A 20,959-nucleotide genomic window follows, 5' to 3' on the forward strand; every position below is an offset into this window, starting at 1 on the left:
ATGCTTTTAGCTATTACCTGCTATATTATGCTTATTTAATAAAATCTGTAGTATTTCTATATGCTAATGTGAATGTCTCTTGCTTGCGTGGAAGAAATAGAAATAACTCTCGGTTTCTTTTTCTTGTAACGAACTATGTGATATACATATCTTGTTTTATATCTACTTACCTAATTTTTTTACTCCTTTAGCGCATCATCGCTTCCTGAAAAAAAACATTTATGACGGGTGACAATAGTCTGAATAAGATTTTAGCTATACATATGAATCTGTATACTCACGAAAGCTTATTCTAGTGAAGATGATGGATAACTTTAGAATGCAGACCAAACCCACATGGCCCTAACACTAATGGGCATGATTGTTATCACGTTATTTGTTGCTTGCACGACCATATGTGCGTGTAATATCTGACTATTTTAGTCTATTTTTTGTCCGATTTCACTCTGTTTGACTTTGAAACAATCTGTATCAAATATCTACTTCTACTATAAATTTAACAAAAAGAAATGGATGCGAATATAGTAAAAGCATTATGCGTCTGAATCTGATCTATTTTCACTCTCAAGAAAGCTAATTAGGTTTAGAGATGGAGTACGGTAGTGATAAAAGGCTTAAAAAAATATAAATAATCTGTTAAGTTAGAATAAATATGTAATTATAAATTTTTAACAACTACTAATATATATAACTATTACATACAATACATAGTCAACGTTTTATACAATAATTTAGTGTACATATGTACATTCATGCCCTCAAGTGTGCCCGCCACTGCCTGTCTGCCTCTTGCACCAAGCACACTTGCATGCTAATCGCTTAGGGCACTCCATCAATGGTCGATATAGCTAGCTGAGTCAGATTCCTGCAGACGTGGAGGGAAAAAAAGGGTGGGAATCTTGAATGCTAGCTCTTTATCGAGAGTTAGGGCTCGTTTAGCAGGGCTTTAAATTCTTCTAGAAACGTTTCAGTTTCAGATTCTTTCTGAAAACGTTTCTCTGGTAAATCACTCTTAATTTTTTGAAAATGTTTGGCAGGAATTCTGGATTCGGATTCTTGAAGAAAAATGACCTGAGTGATTCTCGAAATGGGTGAAACAGCATTTTGGATGACTCTCCTTGTAGTGTTAAAAATAAGAAACGTTTCAGGTGATTTAAGGTGAAACGTTTCACGTTTTGGTGCGTTTGGTAGAAATTCTAGAGAATCAACAGAGAATCTGAAATATTTCTTGCAACCAAACGGGGCCTTAGTTCTAAGCCTCTAAGCACCCACGCGGGCCTCGCCTATTTCTTTCTCTCCTCTCTCTATCGAAAAAGCTGATGGATGCGGGTCTGGAAGAGGCCGGTGTGATAATGCTATTTTCAATATATATTTTAAAATTTTATTTTTATAATATTATTATAGCATCTTTTTAACATTATTATAGTACTTTCTATATTTTTTATCTTAAGCAGCCATCATACTTTCTATCTTTTATTACTCTTCTCTTCCTTTTAAATTCACAGTCATCTTCTATAAATAGTGATACGGCTAACTTTGCCGTCCGCAAATTTACAGCTAACTCTTACCATCCACGTCACTGTAGCACACGATCCGATCTCTACTGGAGGATGATACAGAGCAGTAGAGACGGCATCCGGATTGGCACAGTGATGTGGTGGTCACTGTCGTCTCTGCTGGAGCTGATCTAAGGAGGGCAGGGACCTCGCGAGGGATCTGGATGCGGCGGTGCGAAGCCGGACGTGGCATGGGCAGTGAGAGAGAGGGAAGCTGGCATGGGCGGTGAGAGAGAGCTCGGTGGGGAGGAAGGAGCCGGCTGCCGGCGGGTCTGGGGAAAGGCCGGCGGATGAGGGAAGAGAGAGATGGAGGATTGTTACTAAATAAAAGTGCTGACTAGGGGTCCCCTGATAACTTTGGGTAGCACGTCAAGAGCCAGATTGTTGAAGAGGTGATATACAAGTTTGCTATAGATGACGTGTACAGTCTTAGAGCTAGCAAGTTGCCAAGTTGGCTCTATCTCTGGAGATGCCCTCGGGCCTCATGTCCTTTTTCGATTTGGAGTTTTGCCTTTGAGTAGAATTCATTGGTGAATGGTGACAGGCAGACAGTGCAGTCTCTTGAGGACAATGTACGCAAAGCAGTTTTGGTTCTCCACGTTTATCATGATCTCTCTGACACAACAATTAGCCGATTAAATAAATTGTCCGGGTATATATGTTACCAATTGTAACGTCTGAGGTATTCACATAACCAGAGGTCACTATCTAACATCTAAATACTATTAAATATAGAACTTCCTAAAAATTTCGATAGTCTCCACTGTCATTGCCTCTCCTGGACAAGTAAAAACCCACGAACTCCACGACATAATATTTATAGATAAGAAGTAAACATTAAGCCAAAACTAGAACTCCATACAACTCAAACCCCAGTGATTAAATTGACCAAACTAGTAGCTATGGTCTAAAACATTACTGAAATAACTAACTATGTTTATAAGTGTGCTAAAACGTGATGCTACACTCATTCCATATTGTGAGGATTGATAACGTTTTAAGAAGGGATGAATTATGATACTTACAAATAATTCGGCTCTAAAGGCTTTATAAGATAAATTTATCTTAATTTCTATCTAAATATATTTTATGTTTATCTAGTGTGTCTACTCTACCAATCAAAACACTTAAACCTATCTAAGAAGGTAAATTGCAAGTAAATAAATACAGAAACATAAATAAGATAGAGAGAGTAAATTCGACACAATGATTTTTCCCATGGTATCTAGTCCACATTAGAGCTCTACCAAGGATATGCTCCTGGTCGGTATTCGGTCACGGCTATTGAGCTACCAAATCACAAAGACAAGACCTCAATCCGGATGAGCTGTCAAGCCACCAAGGCAAAGTCTTGCCACAAGTATCTCTTCCGGTCCTTTACCGCCGTCATCACTTCAGAGCTTGAGCCATCAAGATAAGGGTCTCCGCGTCCCCGTACACATGTCTTGTCGTCGCTCCACGCCAAGTCGGAGGGTCAATAAGTTACCGGCGAGTCACAAAGGCTTCAAGGCGCCGACGTATATCTCGGTACACGGTTGGATCACTCTTTGATCCACTCTCTAGATTGCAGCACCTAGCAACACTTCTCTCTATGTCTAATAACACTAATCACTCTAATGGTGTGCTAAATTGCCTTGGATGAACACTTTAAGCTCTTTAGTGGCTTAGATGTCTTCTCAAGTGTATATGAGATTCTCTAGACTTCAGCAGCATGCCACACCTTCAAATAACTAAGTGGAGGGGGTATTTATAGCTTCAAACTCGCTAGTAGTTGCTTCAATGGCTCAACTTTATTGTAAACACCGGATGATCCGGTAACAACAGTAGTACAAGCATCAGATCATCCAGTGTGTGCATCAGTGGATATTAGCCGTTGGAATTCCACTCAAACTTCTTTTGAATACCGGATTCTCTGGCGTATACTCAAATACATCACCGGACATTCTGGTAAGTTATCTTGAGCCATCCGAGCATTTGTATCTTCCCTATGTAAATTGCTCCGGTGAAGCCTCCGGTGTGCATCTCTTCATTACTGGACCATCCAGTGAGTTATCATGAGCCAAACCGCGTATTTGCAGCCTCTCTGTGTAAAATGCTCCGGTGCATTCATCCGGTATTTATTCCATTCATACCGGACCATCCAGTGATTTAAACTTTCTCTTCTTTTTCCTAGAAATACTCCAGCGCAACTATCTCTGTGATCAACAAACTGTCCGGTAACTTCATCCTTCTTCTTCAATAGCTACACCCTCTTTGGTAGGAATGCTCCGGTGAGATTATTCGGTGTGCACAAGCCAAACATTGTAACATTCGGTCAACTAATCACTGCTCTTTAGTATTTGCGACCCTCTCTGTAAGAATTACTCCGATATATATCTTCTACTGATCACATATCATCTGGTGGGTTGTTCCATTTTGCCTTTTGAGCAGAAACACTCCGGTGAGTACATGGGTCTTAACATCAGACTATATGGTGCCTTATTTCTCCTTTGCTGAGAATACTCTGATGATTATAGCCTTCAGTACACCGGACCATCCGGTGAGAACAAATCTCCTGGGACTTCTCCAATTCAATCAAACTTTGTCCTAGCTGCGGTGACTTCTTCATATATTGCATTCATGAGACCTACTAACATATATTCTTGGTAAACATATTAGTCTCATTGACATGTTATCATTAATCACCAAAATCACAATCATGGACTAATATGACTATTTTCACTACAATCTCCCCATTTTTGGTGATTGATGATAACACAACCAAAGCAAGTGGCAAACGATAAATGATACCAATTCATAAGATCATAAAAGAGCACAAAATCTTACCACATTGCTTTAATACATGTTCTTACCACATAGTCCCCCTTTGTTGTGGCTCCTCCTTTCTATAATGCCACTATCTACCTTGATCTACCTATGCAAAAGCTTCTCTTTTGTCAATCTAGACGCCTTATGTTGTTTCTAGTATATTCTCCTTCTCTCCCTTTGTCAATTTCGACATTCCTATACATCTTTTTTGTTGCTATAATGTCCCTCACATTGTTCATCTTGCTTTGGTCATTAAAATTCTCCCCCTTTATCAACAATCTCCTAAGAAGACTATAAGCATATGTTGAACTTAAGGGAAAAATGTTAGAGTATATGGGAGGGAGCTTCACAAATCGTGATCCAATAAAAATGATACCAATTGAAATGAAAAGAAATAGATCACAATTCATGAAACTCGCATAATATAGTCTAAACTCCTCCTATATTTGTTCATACATATGGTAATAAAGAAACATATGCACAACTAGATAATATATTAAGATAAGAAGTTTAAACTATATTATGCATGAGGTAGCTTTTAAATGAATAAAATGATTTGACAATGATACCAATTGAATCATTTAAGCATTGCATACCCCGGAAACTTGTAGATTGCTCTATGAAATTATAAAAGATATAACTTGCAACGCATATTAGTCTCAAAATCACAACCTATATGATATACTCGCATTAAATATGTGCATATAAATGTTGAATACTTGTGAGGCATATGAATTTGTTATCGATAACAATGGAGATTTATCCTATAGATTAGATCATAGCACATAAAAGATACTAAATGTAAAACTAGTGCCATGTAAGAGACCTATAACTGATAAACCATGTAGGTTGCTCATAGTTAGAAATAAACACAAGCAACCTACTGTATAAAAACCTACACTAGGCATTGCAATAAATTGAAATAAGCATATGCAATCCTAGACAAGGTAAATGAGCTAAAAGCAAAACAAAATGCATGAATAATAATCTAGCTACACTTACCTCTTTTACCTATGGATGAGGATTTGGGTATGTGATAATCATTATCTTCATCAATGCGTCCATCTTGTATACTTAGCTTCTTTACTTGAATATTCACTTTATTTTGTAAGCCAAGCCTCTGAATCCCTATGGCCGCTTCGGGCTTCAAGTCTTATTTGGAACCCAAATTGATTGGGAACTCTTCATATTGGTGATGACTTTCTTGGCACCCAAATTGGTTGGTTCTACCTCCAATCATTTCTTCCAACCATCTGTGCAACCACCTTGCCATTTTCCTTCTTCTTAAGCTTGTATTGGTTACTCTTGGTCTTAATATTGTAGTTGGGCTTGGTGTAGATGTTGGAGGTTTTGTTGGAGAGGCTCGTCATCTTCTTCTTCTACTTGGCCTCCTCCTTGGCTTGCTTGCATTGGAAGGACTTATGGTCATCTTGATGGCATTTGAAGCATATCACGGTTGACGCATCCGTAAGCTTCTTCACCATAGTAGCATGATTATCTTAAGGAGGTTAGATATGGTTCTTGGCTTTTAATCTTGCCAAGTCCTTGAGCTTTTTGACTCCTTGCATAAGCTTATCATTTTCTTGTGCAATGAGGTCATTAGATGGTTCTACAGAAACATTCTTAATGCATTTCTCATTGTAAAGTGGTGAACATGATATATTAATTAAATCATTGCAAGAAGTAGAAGCATCTACCTTACAATTGAACATAGATAGTGAGGTAGATTGCTCCAAAGTGACCTTAGTTTGAGATTCAATGCACTCAAATTTAGCTTTAAGCTTATCATGCTCCTTGTTTAGCAAATTGAATTTGCTCAATAATTGTTTATAATTAGAAACAAAGGTAGCATGAATGTTATTAAGTGTATTGAATTTCTTAAGCTCTTTTGGTTGTTTCTTAATGGCCATTTGTTGCCCATTGATCAAATGAAGAAGTTCATCATTGGAAGAAGAATCCTCATCAGATTCATCATCACTTGCATCGCTATTCATACCTTTGACCATAAGACACTTGTGAGATGGCTTGCGTGTCGACTTGTGTGATAATGACTTTAAGGAAGAGCTCTTCTTAGAGGGGAGGATGGTGAAGCTTTCATCACTTGAGTTTGAATCTTCATCATCGCTCACCCATCTTCCTAAGCTTGCGAATGCCTTAGCTCTTCCCCTTGTTTCCCTCTTGTTCTTGTTCTACTTCTCCTTCTTGATATGATCAATTGTGTTGACCAAATCTTCAATAGAGATAGGATGATCAATCTTGGCATTAATCCTCTTCATATTATTCTCTATCTTTGAGAAGATCTTGGCCATCTTGGGATCAATTTCATTGTCACTTGATGTTCTTTGATCATCCTCTTCATTGCTCTTTTTATCTTGATCACCATCATCTTCACTTGAGCTTGACTCTTGCTCTTGTCTCCTCATCTTCGCATTCATGTGTGAGTATTGAGCTTGCTTGCTTACGAGGGCAAGATTTTTGGTGTTGGATGAGGTGAAAGCTTGCACTTCCATGTTCATTGTCATCTTATAGGCGGTGATCTTACTGAGCACTTGACCTAGAGTCATCTTCTTGATATCAATGTTATCGTAAATTATGGATACTATTAACTTATACTTTGAAAGAAGATCTTGAAGTATTCTTCTCACTACTTGATCATCTTCAATTGGCGTTAAACCTAACCTATTGATCTTATTGACAAGAATATTCAAATGTGAGTACATGTCTTTAGCACTTTCATAGGGTAGTTGCTTGATATCATTGAGCTTAGTAACAAGCACATGATATTTCTCATTGCGCACATCCTTTGTGCCTTCATGTATTTCAATGAGGTTAGTCCAAATATTATGTGCATTAGTGAGAGAATAAACATGATTAAATGCATCAATATTTAAAGATGATAAAATGATAATCTTCACCAATGCATCTAATTGTCTCTACTTGTTGATGATGCGAGGTCACATCCCTTCCTCGGTGACCCTCCAAACATCTAGACCTTTAGCTTGCAAATAACAAAACATTAGAATTTTCCAATGCAGAAAATTTTTGCCATCGAAAAGTGAAACACTATAGGTATTCATCCCAACCCTGGATGTCACAACTCACTAGGCGGTGAAGCCTAACCGATCAAAATGAGACGGGGTCTCAAATGCTACTTGAATGGCGTGTCCTTATGAAAGGTGTGAGATCCGACTCTGATACCAATTGTGAGAATCGATGACGTCATAAGAGGGGGGTGAATTAGGACACTTAGAAACTAGTCGTCCCTAAAGACTTCACAAGATAAAACTATCTCAATTTCTATCTAAATTTGATCTAGATTTATTTAGTGTGTCTACTCTATTGTTCAAAGCGCTTGCAACCTATCTAAGAAGGTAAATTGCAAGTAAGTAAATACAGAAATATAAATAAGGTAGAGAAAGCAAACTTGACACAAATTTTTTTCATGTGGTATCAATGACAAAAATGCTATCCCTAGTCTATGTTGGAGATCCACTAAGAATATGCTCCTGGTTGGCACCCGGTTACAGCTATTGAACCACCAAGTCACAAAGACTAGGTCTCAACCCGGATGAGCCGCCAAGCCACCAAGATAAGGCCTCAACACAAGCATATATTCTGGTCCCTTGCCATCGTGATCAATTCGAAGCTTGAGCCACTAAAGAAAGGGTCTCTGCATCCTCGTACACGTGTCTTACCGCCGCTCCACACCAAGTCAGAGGGTCAACAAGTTGCCAGCGAGTCGCAAAGAATCCAAGGCGTCGGCGTACCTCTTGGTACATGGTTGGATCACTCTTTAATCCACTCTCTAGGTTGCAGCACCTAGCAACACTTCTCTCTGGGACTAATAGCACTAATCACTCTCTAGTGGTGTGCTAAATTTCCTTAGATGAACACTTTAAGCACTTTGGTGGCTTTGATGTCTTCTCAAGTATATATGGGATTCTCTAGACTCCATCAGCATGCCACACCGTCAAATGACTGAGTGGATGGATATTTATAGCCTCAAACTCACGGACTAATCGTTACTCCAACGGCTCCACATTACTATGAACACTGGATGATCCGGTGATAACAATAGTACAAGCACTGAACCATCTAGTGTGTACATCAGTGGATACTAGCTGTTAGAACTCCATTTAAACTTCTTCTGAACACCAGATTCTCTGGTGTATACTCAAATCCATCACCGAACCTTCCGATGAGTTATCTTGAGCCATCTGAGCCTTTACATCTTCTCTGTGTAAATTGCTCCGGTGAAGCCTTCGGTGTGCATCATTTCATCACCGAAACATCCGGTGAGTTATCCTGATCCAAACTGCGTCTTTGCAGCCTCTCTATATAAAATTCTTAGGTACATTCATCCGGTGTTCATTCCATTCACACTGGACCATCCAGTGAGTTAAACCTTCTTTTCTTTTCCCTGAAAATTCTCGGTGCAACTATCTTTGTGATCACTGTACTATCTGGTGACTTCATCCTTCTTCTTCAACAGCTGCATCCTCTCTGATAGGAATGCTCCGGTGAGATCATCCGGTGTGCACAAGCCAAACGCCATACCATCCGGTCAACTAATCATCGCTCTTTAGCACTTGCAACCCTCTCTGTAACAACTGCTCCGGTGTATATCTTCTACTGATTACCGTACCATCCAATGGGTTGTTCCATTTTGCCTTCTGAGCAAAAACACTTCAATGAGTACATGGGTCTTAACACCGGACTATCCGGTGCCTTTTTCTCCTCTGCTGAGAATACTCTGGTGATTATAGCCTTCAGTACACCGGACCATCCGGTGAGAACAAATCTCCTGGGATTTCTTTAATTCAACCAAAGTTTGTCCCGGATATGATGGCTTCTTTATGTATTGTATCCATGAGACCTACTAATATATATTCTTGATAAACATTTTAGTCCCATTGACTATATTGTCATTAATCAGCAAAAACACTCAGCAAGTCCAGAGTAAAACCTAAAAGAACACGCACAACATTAAAATCCATGAAGAACGAGAAATGATAGAATTTTTTCTTTTTCTTCAAAATAGCAATGGAACAGTAATTTTCTCTTGAAACAGATAGACATGAGTACATCCTTAACATTTATCAGTAAAACCAAGTAAGTAGGGCCAATACTTACTTACAGGCTCCTGAACGTAAGAACCAAATTACATCTCTAGAACCAACGGCACTTGAATGGAATGTAAAGGAACCACTTGAAACCTTAATTTTTGGATAGAAACATGTCCATGAAACTTCATACAATAAACACCAAGAAATACAAATATAATTGGGAATGATCAAGAAAGCACAACCAAACCGCAAGCAAACTATGCCATCACATGATAAGAATCAACAACATATCCATGGATCAAAACACTCCATAGAACAAACGATATGAAAGGCTCATCATGGAGACATGAATTAGAAACATGTAACATCACTCAAAACTTAAATTATGAAATCACATGAACACGTGAATCAAGAAGGAATCAATAACAGAACAGATAGAAAAATAAACCATATGTCATGCATATATATATATAGGCCACACTATTTAATAGTCTGTGCGTTAAATATTATTCCACACACCGCATTCGGACTAATCAGAACCCACTAGAGCGACCAAACAGGTCCGCATATGGAAAAAATTGGAAATAGTCTATTAAGAAACTGGAAAACACCTATTAAGAAACCGGATAGCCAAAAACACAGGTTATAAAATAGAAAACACCTATTAAGAAACCAGAAAACTGAAAACATACGATATAGAACGGGAAAACATGCATTATAAAACAGGGATGCTGAAAAACACATGTAATAGAACAGAAAAAAAAAACCTATTAAGAAACTGGAAAGTAGTTGCTGGCAGCAGCGCCGTATATGGAATACAAGGGAATAACAACCTACGATATTTCCTCTCCAAATAAGGAAACTAATCATGTAATTAGGAAACAATCTTTAGGTAATTAAGTAAAGGGATAACAACATGCAAGATTTTCTTTCTAAACAAGGAAACTAATCATGTAGTTAGAAAACAATCTTAGGCAATCAAGGGAAGAGATAAGAACCTGCGAGATTTTCTCTCTAAATAAGGAAATTACTCACGTAATCAGTGAAATAATCTCTGGGTAATAAGGAAAGGAAAATTAGGTAAAAATGATCAAGTAAACATATATGTGATGCGTGAAATCACTTGTTTTCCATGTTTTGATGATCATTTTCATCATTTTTCGGTTTTGATGATTATCTTTTCCAGTTGAGTAAAAGACGATTTCCATGTACAACAGAAATATTTCAGTATTTTCTTGTTACTTTTCCGGTTATAACAATTATCGTTTCATGTTTGCAATATTCATCTTTTACTTATAGATTTTTGGTTTTGACGATTATGGTTTTCGGTTGAGTAAAGAATATGAAGATAAAAGGTACGGGGAGAATATGAATTGAATGATATGTCAAAACAAAATTGAACTAAATAAATGTAAAAAAGTATCATAAAATGTGATTCACAGATCTCTTTCTGTACTAGAAACGATTTCAGAAATATTCTCTTAGCATATCACATTAACTCAATATCAAAATTATATACAAAAGAAATCCAACACTCCGATTGAAGGAGATGATGAGGGAATGATAACCATCATGCCGCCACTTTGCCCATCAAGCACTACAAGAATCGTGGGTTGTGCCGCCATGGCAGTGCCCGCCGAGGTCTAGGTGCGCGAACACGGGCGAATAGCGCATGCACCCACGATGCCTCCGCCGTCGAGTACGTCGATTTGGTCGATGGTGGAGACTGGAGAGAGCATTTGCACCGATGGATGCCATCTCGGCTCATCGGTGAACATCGGGGAGAAAGTTCAACGAGATAGAGGGATTTACAACCCTCTCAAATCGCCCTCACCGGCATTGGCTACAAAATCGGATCTAGAGATCTGCAGTGGTTTATGAGGGATTACAGGGGAGAGAAGAAGATAACCACTATTTAAACGCTAGCAGGATAGCCCACTTTCTATTTTTTTCAGTAGTAGGAGTAAAATTACTATATTTTCCAATTGCAGGATGGTTTTTCTAGCTTTTTCCGATTGTGTAAAAAAATTCAAGTTAAATAAGAGTTATAAGGAAGTCTTTTCTGTACTCCAGTTATACATACTTCCTCTCTTATAGATGTTCAGAAATAAATATATACATCTTAAAAGTAGTATATACATATTAGAAAATATAAATTTCACTTATAAAAAAGTATACATATATAAGAAAATAGTATTTACATCTTAAAAGGCAGTATATACATATTAAAATGTAGTATATACTTTAGTTGTAATGAGATTAACTATATATCGAGCCTGAGTATATATACACACACAAGAGTTTGTCGTCCCTGAAAAATTTTGGTTTTCAGCTACGAGTATTAAAATTTTTCCTTTCCAGCTTTACAAAGCGATAGATTTCACTATCAGATTGACACGTTCGGTGCACGATAAGATTGGTTCGCCGAAACGCAAGAAGGTAAAGCGAATTAATCTGCAGTGCCAGAATAAAAATGAGATTTGACGGCTGAGATTGACTTTCAAACAGCAGAATGAGACAGTTGACCGAACATTAGCCAAGAAATCCCGCAGGCTTTTCGCTACTGGCTTGAAGGTTACCTGTGGTATTTTTTTATATAAATTTTAAAAACCTATAACTATTTCTACATATGTTATAAAAAACTATAACTTTTAATGCTTATTTCGAAAACCTATAACTATTTTGATATATGTTATAAAAAATTATAACTGTTTCATCGCGGGCTCATCAGTCATCCTCTGGCAACAGGTGGACATATAGTTAATCCTCATATTACATGATATAGAGCATGATAGTTGGGTACATAATGAGAAAATTATAATTTTTACAACATACGTTAAAATAGTTGTAGGTTTTTGAAATAGGTACAAGAAGTTATAATTTTCTATAACATATGTCAAAATAATTGTAGATTTTTAAAATTTACTTTTTTTCAGCCTCAACGCTTGATACAAGTTGTAGCATCTGAACTCACACCACACATAACACAGGCTCTCATTGTGATCCACATGCACTTGAGGCTCTTCGAAAGAAATCCATTCAAGAATAAATCTGTCCCCTCTACAAGGGCGTGCGAGAGTCGGGGGTCGAACGCCCGACCCAGCCGCAATAATACTTCACTGAAGCGGAGGCTAGGATTTTCTTTCCCATTATCTAAAAATGCAGTTCAATCCCTTTTTCTTTACTGTAAGTGTCAAAGATTTGTCCCTGATAATACATCCATAATTGGCTGGGGTACCTTCGAGATTAGGGATTGAACATGAATCGAGACACACGATTTAGACAAGTTCAGGTCCTCGGTTAGAGTAATACCTTATATCTTATATGGATGGTGGTGTGTATATATTCTCTCGAATACTAGCAATATGTCTAGACCTATTACAGGGAATAGATTGGATCTAAACTAATCTAAGGATGATGTCACCGAGTATCTCCTATGGCCTTAGTGCTTGCGTCGAGTTGCAGATGCCTAAGTTTTCTCTGTTGCCCTCTGGGGGTCTGGGTCCCCGCTTTATATAGGGCTAATATGCCATCTCCTATCTAGCCGTAGTCGATAGAGAATCCTTCATCTTGTCTACCACAACAAAGCAGATAAATCTGACTTCGATACTAGTCATTTTTCAAGTTGGGAAACCAATCGAGACCTTCCTAGTATGCGTCTTCTAGATTTCTGGCTGTATCAGGTACCGCAGATTCAGTTTCATAGTATCCGGAGTTGTTATACATGTGCATGATATACCCTGTCCATATATAATGTACTCTTTACCCTATAGTTAGATATTCGATAGTAGCCCCTTAACTCTACTCAGGAGGAAAGATTTCTACAAGTGTCCACTCGAGTATTGGCAAGTCTAAACTTGGTCAAGTAAGGTAGATTAGGCTTGCAGTCAAAAGAATTGAGAAGAAATAGATCATGTTCTGAATATCGAGTGGATACGTAATTGGGTCAAGCGCCCTACTGTTAACTGCACTCAAACGCAAAAAAAAAGCACTAAACTCGACTAATTGAACCTGACGCTAAGTAGAGTAAAAAAACCATCAAAATTTGAAACGTTGGGTATAGAAGCATTTAATGTGCGTAGATGGGAGTGAAGAGATTCGCACAACGCCATCATCCCGCCTTTCACGTCAATCAAGGCACCACAGAGACGGGGTGGTTACCAAAAAGGTGATTTTTTTTTTGGCTATTTATCTGTACAAACCTTAACTGTGGTAATTTTTCATCGCTCTCACCCTCAACCTTCTCTCACAAGCCTCCATCTTTCTCCACCCAAACACACGTCACTGTTGGAAAACTTAGACTCATGGATTCTGGCTCCCCTGCGAAGACCTCTGCTCCTTCTTCGTCGAAGAAGCAGCCCGACGTGAAAATTGCTCGCGCCTCCCCCGAGAAGATAGACGAGATGAAGCACTTGATTGAAGTTTGAGCGATTTCGTCAATGCAAGAATCAAGGCTAAAGGAGCTTAAGGTTGAAGGGATAGTGCCTCATCATGATTTGGTTGACTAGAGGCCTACATCTGGTGAGGAATTCCCATGTTGCCGATTCAACTACGAGATCATGGTTTTGAATCCTTTTTTTGATGTGGATTCAATGTTCCCCATTCTAACTAACTTATCTTGAAACATTTGAATCTTGTTCCGTGACTTGGGGATGTCTGTAAACATTACTGTATTTTGTTTGTCTATTATGCTATTGCCTACTATTTCCTTATTGATGAGACAGAGTTAGCACAAGTAGATGCAAATACTAATTAGTAAATGTTGTAACCATCATCGCGTTTAGTTGACCAAATATCCATTAACACCTGAAAACTCAACTAGATAGATGATTAGATGTGTTGGCCTTCGAGTAACAACGCAAAGCAACCATAATAATGAGAAAAAGACTAGTATAACACTAGAAACAGGAATAACATGATGTACTTTTTGCAAATTTTCACCGGCTTGCACTTTGACCAGCGCACAGACATGAACTCGATAGAGACATACATAGAATTGACTAGAACTTTAGAACATTGTTAGCCGTTAGGCGTGAGATGTCTGACAATCACTTGTGCTGTTATGCCTTATAAGGTGTAGTTGTCCGTCATCAACCCAACATATGCCTCTGCTGGTTCTATCCAATGCAGTCGATGAAAAACCAAATAAACTTTTGCAAAAAGTACATCCTTATTGAATAAATATGGTAATACTATGTATCCCTCTACTCTTTGGTTATGGAGGAAAACATACTCGATCATAGAGTAAGAAATAACATACCTATACCATCGAAAATATACGATGTAGCCCTTAACTCTCTGCTCGATGATTAGATCGACCGGAGAGTAAAGCTGTAGCATCAAAAGTATGCGATGTAGCCCCCGACTCTCTATTTGATGTGATAATCAAGACAGAGAGTAGAGCTATATAATTATAATATACTCGATGTGGCCACTGACTCTTCGCTCAATAACTCAGTTTGAGTAGAAAATGGAGCACAAGCACACTCATCAAATAATGTAACTCCCAACTCTCTAGTTAACGCGATAGTTAAATAGAGAGTGAATTATAAGCATAAAAAATACATGATGTAACCCCCCGACTCTTTGCTAATGACCGGATCAAGCAGAGAGTATAGCATAAGCATCGACTCATTCTTCTCGACCACATGCTCGAGGGTATGGGCCCCCGGGCGTACGACATCAATTATATTATGGTCATTGAGTGAAAATCAAATATTCATGTATGTGAGCATTAAAAACCCACTCCCGTTTGTGCTCGTTTTCACCTTAACCTTTGATTTTAACGTGTCATAATGACACCACACCCATCTTTGCAGAGATTAGACAAGTCATAACGCCTCAGCAGCGCCTCGACTTCCGCCCAACCCGTCACACGACCAAGGTGGCCTCGTCATCATGCCAAATTCTATAGGATCTTGACATCACCATTTACGCATTATGACCCATTTCCACAGCTATAAATAGGTACATCCAAGGCTGTCTATTTTCACCATGTCTTCTTCCTTTCTCCCTGCCCATTGCCCAGTAGAAACTTGTAGAGCTTGAAACTATGGCTTCCCCTCTATAGTCATCACCCGAGTCATGTTCAGAAATAGAAGGAGTAGGATCTCTAGCCTCAAAGCCTCTCGCCATGGTTCCACCCGGTGTCATCATTGCTTCCTCCTACAAGGAGGAATCTTTATCGAAAGGCCTAAGAGGAGAAGGAACAAAATATCCGTCAGAGGTCATCGACTCTTCACCCGCAACCCGCATAGTAGCCAGCGACGGGAGCTGCACAGGAGGGAGATGGAGATGGTGGTGATCTTGATATGATCATCGACCTGGCAACCAATGAGGTCTTCGGTGATGGAACCGCCAAACCTCCGGTTGTGAAGAAAATGCAGTCATCTTCTCCATCAACAACCGACAGATCATCTTCGCATCCCGCGAAGGGCCACTCGGCATCGTTAGCACCGATCAATAGCTCCAGCAGGGTCTTCACCTCGGCCACCTTCCCTGGCCCTTACGCTGGTTTATGACTGATCCCTAGGACAATCAGTACTACTCTACGGAGGAACAAAAGAGATTCCTCGACTTGTTTAAGGGCAAGTAGGGGTCCACATACTTCTAAACTCTTGGAGGTGGTGGATCTTCACTATTTGCAAAAGCTAGGCGAATCCTTTCTGTTAACAATATGTAATAGGGCAGTCAGTCTGATCAGAATGTAATGAACTTACCTTTGGCTTACCTTATCTACGGATGGAATTGACGGAGTTGGTCAATGTGCCATGAGCTTTCAAGTATCTCACCGTTTGGAGTAGATAGCCTTACTGATCCAGGTCGAGTTACTTCGACTACTATATAGGGCCCTTCCCACTTAGGTGATAACTTATGACGTTGAGCTTGTTTCTGCACCTTTTGTAAAACAAGGTCCCCAGCAGCGAGTGTCCTGAGTTGGACTTTTTGATTATGATATCTACGCAATGCTTGTTGATACTTAGCCACTCGAATGGATGCTCTATCATGATCCCCGAGTAAATTGATATTGTTCGCTCGTGATTGCTCTTACTCTTCTTCCGAGTAACTTTCCACTCAAGGCTATCCATACTTTAACTCGGTCGGGAGCACTGCTTCTGCTCCGTAGATTAAGAAGAAAGGAGTTTCACCGGTGGCCCTATTAGTAGAAGTGCGAACGACCCATAGTACCGAGGGAAGCTCTTTCACCCATCATTTCGAGTAGACTTTTGATACCCTGCAAGACTATACCATTGGCGCGCTCAACCTGACCATTACTTTGAGAGTGAGCTACTGAAGAGAAACAAGTTCTTATGCCAAATTCTTCGCAGAACCAAAACAAGGTCCCACTTTTGAACTGGCTACCATTGTCTGTAATTATCTAATGCGGAATTCTGAATCGAGTAATTACGCTCCTCATGAACTTCTTAGTCGCTTCTGTGGTTATCTTCCCCATGGTTTCGACCTCAATTCACTTAGTGAACATGTCGATAGCCACGAATAGGAACTTATAACTACCTTGGACCCTTGGAACGGTCCCAGGATATTCAAACCCCAGTCCCAGGATATTCAAACCCCAGACGGAGAAAGTTCAAGAAAGAGGAATTGTTTGCAGAGCTTGGGTTGGCCGAGTGGTATGCCTTCCAAAATATTGGCAGCTTTAGCACTTTTTGACCAGCTCAGAAGCATATGGGAGGGCAGTCATCCAATAGAATCCCTAGCGGAAAGATTTTCCGGCCAAGGTGCGGTAAAACGCATGATTATCACACATGCCTCCGTGGATATCAAGCAATATTTTATTACCTCCTGAGTGATGCACTTCATCAAGATTATATTACTCCCCTTTTGGTAGAGCTTGTCGTCTACCAAAGCATATAGCATGGACTTATGAGCAATTTTCTCTGTAAACGCATCATCATCAAAGACCTCTCGACCTTCAAGATAGGCTCAGAATGGGGTTATCCAAGTCAGCTCACGTTCAAGTAGCGTAACTACCGTGTCTACAAGTTCTGTCTCGCTGACCTGACCAGACTACTGGTGAGTTGAGCAACATCCGTTCGCCAAATTGTCGGGACATATGGTTTGAGGAGTTTCTCAACAAAAACTCCCATGGGCACTGGTGCTCGAGAAGAAGTGAGTCTAGCAAGTTTATCCGCACTAAAGTTATCACTCCTTCTAATGTGTGGTACTTCTAGCTCTTCAAACTTTTCCTTAAGATTTCACACCTCATTCAGGTAAGCTGCCATGTTGTCGTCCGAGAAATGGTTCTCCTTTTGCACCTGGTTTACGACTAGCTATGAGTTCCCCTTTCATGAGAAGTCACTGATTCCAAGTGATGAAACTATGCAGAGCCCGTTTACCAGTCTTTCGTATTCTGCAACATTGTTGGAAGCTTTAAAATTTAATCGAACAACGTACCTGAGTTCATCGCCCGTTGGAGATTTAAGTACAATGCCAGCCCTGAAGCATGAGTGATCTATCGAAGAAGAGCGTCCAGTGGTCCTCAACCATACTTGTCTTTGTTTCTTCGATGCTTGTCCATTCAACAAAGAATTCCGCTAGTACTCCTGACTTAACGCTTGTTCGCGGTGCGTAGTGTATGTCAAACTCATTGACCTCGACCGCCCATTATGCGATTTGTCCAGTAGCCTCCCTGTTGTGTATGACATCCTTCAGTGGATACATTGTCACAACAGTGACCTTGTGCGCCTAGAAATAGTGTTGTACCTTCCAGGAAGACATCAAGACTGCATATAGCAACATTTGCACTTGCGGGTACCGCAGCATAGCGTTGTGTAGAACTTCGCTCATGTAGTAAACAGGTTTCTAGACCTTGGCCTTTTTCTTGGGACATTCCCGCTCGACCACCCGGACAGTGCTTACCACTTGTGGGGTCACCACAATATACAAAAATAAAACCTCTTTTTCATTAGGCGATGTTAGAATTAACGAATATGATACTTAACTTTTTAAATCCTAGAAGGCGTTCTCCACTTCTTCTGTCCACTTGAACTGGTCGTGTTTCTTCAGCAACTTGAAGAAAGGCATCCCTCACTCGCCCATCCTGGAGATGAATCAACTAAGGGCTGCTATGCATCATGTCAATTTTTGAACTTCTTTTAGTGTTCGAGGTGACCGCATTTGGTTGAGCGCCTCAATTTTACGTGGATTAGCCTTGATTCCTCGACTTGACACCATGAAGCTGAGAAGCTTGCCGAACAGAACGCCAAACAAGCACTTCTCGCGATTGAGCATCATACGATACTTCCTGAGGTTGTTGAATGTCTCCTTGAGGTCGTTAATTAATGAGTCTTTGGTTCTAGACTTGACTACAATATCGTCGACATAAGCTTCAATATTGTGCCTGGTCTGGGCCTGTAAGTAGTTTTGAATACACCATTGGTAAGTAGCATCAGTATTTTTTAAACCAAAATGCATCTTTACATAACAAAATACACTGAAGGGAGTAAGAAAAGCAGTTTTCTCCTCATCCTCCACCCCCATGCTAATTTGGTGATACCTAGAATAGGCATCTAGAAAACACAGTAGGGCACATTGTAGAGCTAATGATCTAGTCGATGCGAGGAAGAGGAGAAGAATCCTTGGGACAGACTTTGTTGAGGTCGATACAATCGACACACATTCTCCACCTACCATTGGGTTTCTTCATGAGGACGGGATTTGTGAGCAATGTAGGATGATGGACCTCTCCAAAGAAGCCCGCTTTTAGGAGTTTACCGAGCTCATTCTGGATAGCTTGCTTCCTATCCTCTGCAAACCTTCATTGCTTCTACAACACGGGTTTGGCGTCGGGTTTTGACAGCTAGTCGATGCTCAATCACCTCCCTAGGGACCCCGGGCATATCGGAAGATTGCTATGCAAACACATCTTAGTTCACCCGGAGGAAAGTTATGAGCTAGAGTTCCTATTTTGGATTAAGGTCAACCACTATCTTGATCATCCTGGCTAATTCAGACGGGTCGACGGGTATTGCCTTGACACTATCATCAATCTTCTTGTCCCTATCACCGTCGTTGTAATCTCCTTTGGCAGCCTCGTTGGACTTGGAAGTGCCAGCAAGACTTACAAACTTAGAATCCACAACCTCAACAATGGCTTGATGCTTCTGGCGCTTCGACTCCGCACATTTTGAAGTAGTTGTTGTCCAACAGAAGTGCATGACTATATCCAAGCTCTACTTATCACATTTGACCACGACACGCTGATCCCCTTTGACAGTTATGACACCTTTGGGGCCTGGGATCTTGAGTGTTTGTGTGACATACCAAAGATTGTAAGCACGTAATTGAGCACCATTAACATCATAATTGAAGTGTTGAGCATGTAATTAATTCAATTAAAGCTTACCCAAAATGGTTAAGTTAAATAATAATTCATGTCTTGTGAAGCAACTCACAATATTTCTATACAACATAGGGTTGGAAACAATTTTAGAAATTAGTCCATTATAAGTGAGGAATATTAGTAATTTTTCCCAAATATTTGGGAGTTATTTTGAAGGCATAAAAATTACAAAAACTTAGGAAAGGTTGAATGTTTGAAGAATTTTAGTTCAAATTTGGCTCAAGATTTTTGGGGTAATCAAGTTAAAATGGATTGCACATGGATTCTAGTTTCACACAAAAAAATTTGGAGCTTGGGAAGGCTTTCTCTTGGATGGAGCAAATTGAGAGGACATTTTCCTTGGTTGGCTATTGTTCATCGCGCCCATCCCTACCTCTCAGCGCTCTCTGTCCACCGACTTTGTGGACTTTGGAGGCCGACCAGTCCATCACGCCATCGAGTCACACCCGGGCACCTTCCAGACAGAGCGCCCACACCCTTATCTCTCCCCTCTCTCTTGTTGCTCTCTATCTCCCTCACTCTTTTGCTCCTCCCGGACAAGCACAACATAGAGCGCAGTGCATGGCACAGTGGCCACCGACCCAAATCCCGTGTGCCCCGGTGAGCTTCGAGCTTGAGGAACGAGGAGCTAAGGAAGGGGTCACTAGCGCTGCTCCTTCCGTCGTTCATCGTCGACCTACCGGACCGCTACTTCTCCGGTCCAACCAAGACATGGTGAGCTTCCACATCCCCCAAGGAGTCTAGTGCATGCACATTTTCCCTTGCGGTGCGTCGTTGGTTCGGCTTTCCGTGGCAACCGAGCTGCCACCGGCCACCTACCAACCAGGCCTGTTGGCCACGAGTCACGCCGTTGTGTCCACGTGGTTGTGCTGGTCCTGTTGGTGACCTTGGCCGAGTTGATGGTCATCCCTCGCCGCCGGTAAGGCGCTGGCCGATTTTGACCCGAGTCAAGCACCGGTCCCACTGCTCATCTTAGGGGCTAGCAGACCTAGGGTGAAAAAGGGTTTTAGCCCTTTTATTTATTTGTTTAATTCAGAAATTCAGAGAAAAATCAAAATAGGTTTAATTTTGTATTGTTTAATCGGCTGAAACACTCCAAATTGCATAGAAAATTGAAAGTTGCTCCAAAATTTGTGAAGCCAATTTTGTTAGGTTTGTATGATCAT

The sequence above is a fragment of the Phragmites australis genome, chromosome 11 (assembly GCF_958298935.1).
Source record: "Phragmites australis chromosome 11, lpPhrAust1.1, whole genome shotgun sequence".
Classification (NCBI taxonomy): Eukaryota; Viridiplantae; Streptophyta; class Magnoliopsida; order Poales; family Poaceae; genus Phragmites; species Phragmites australis.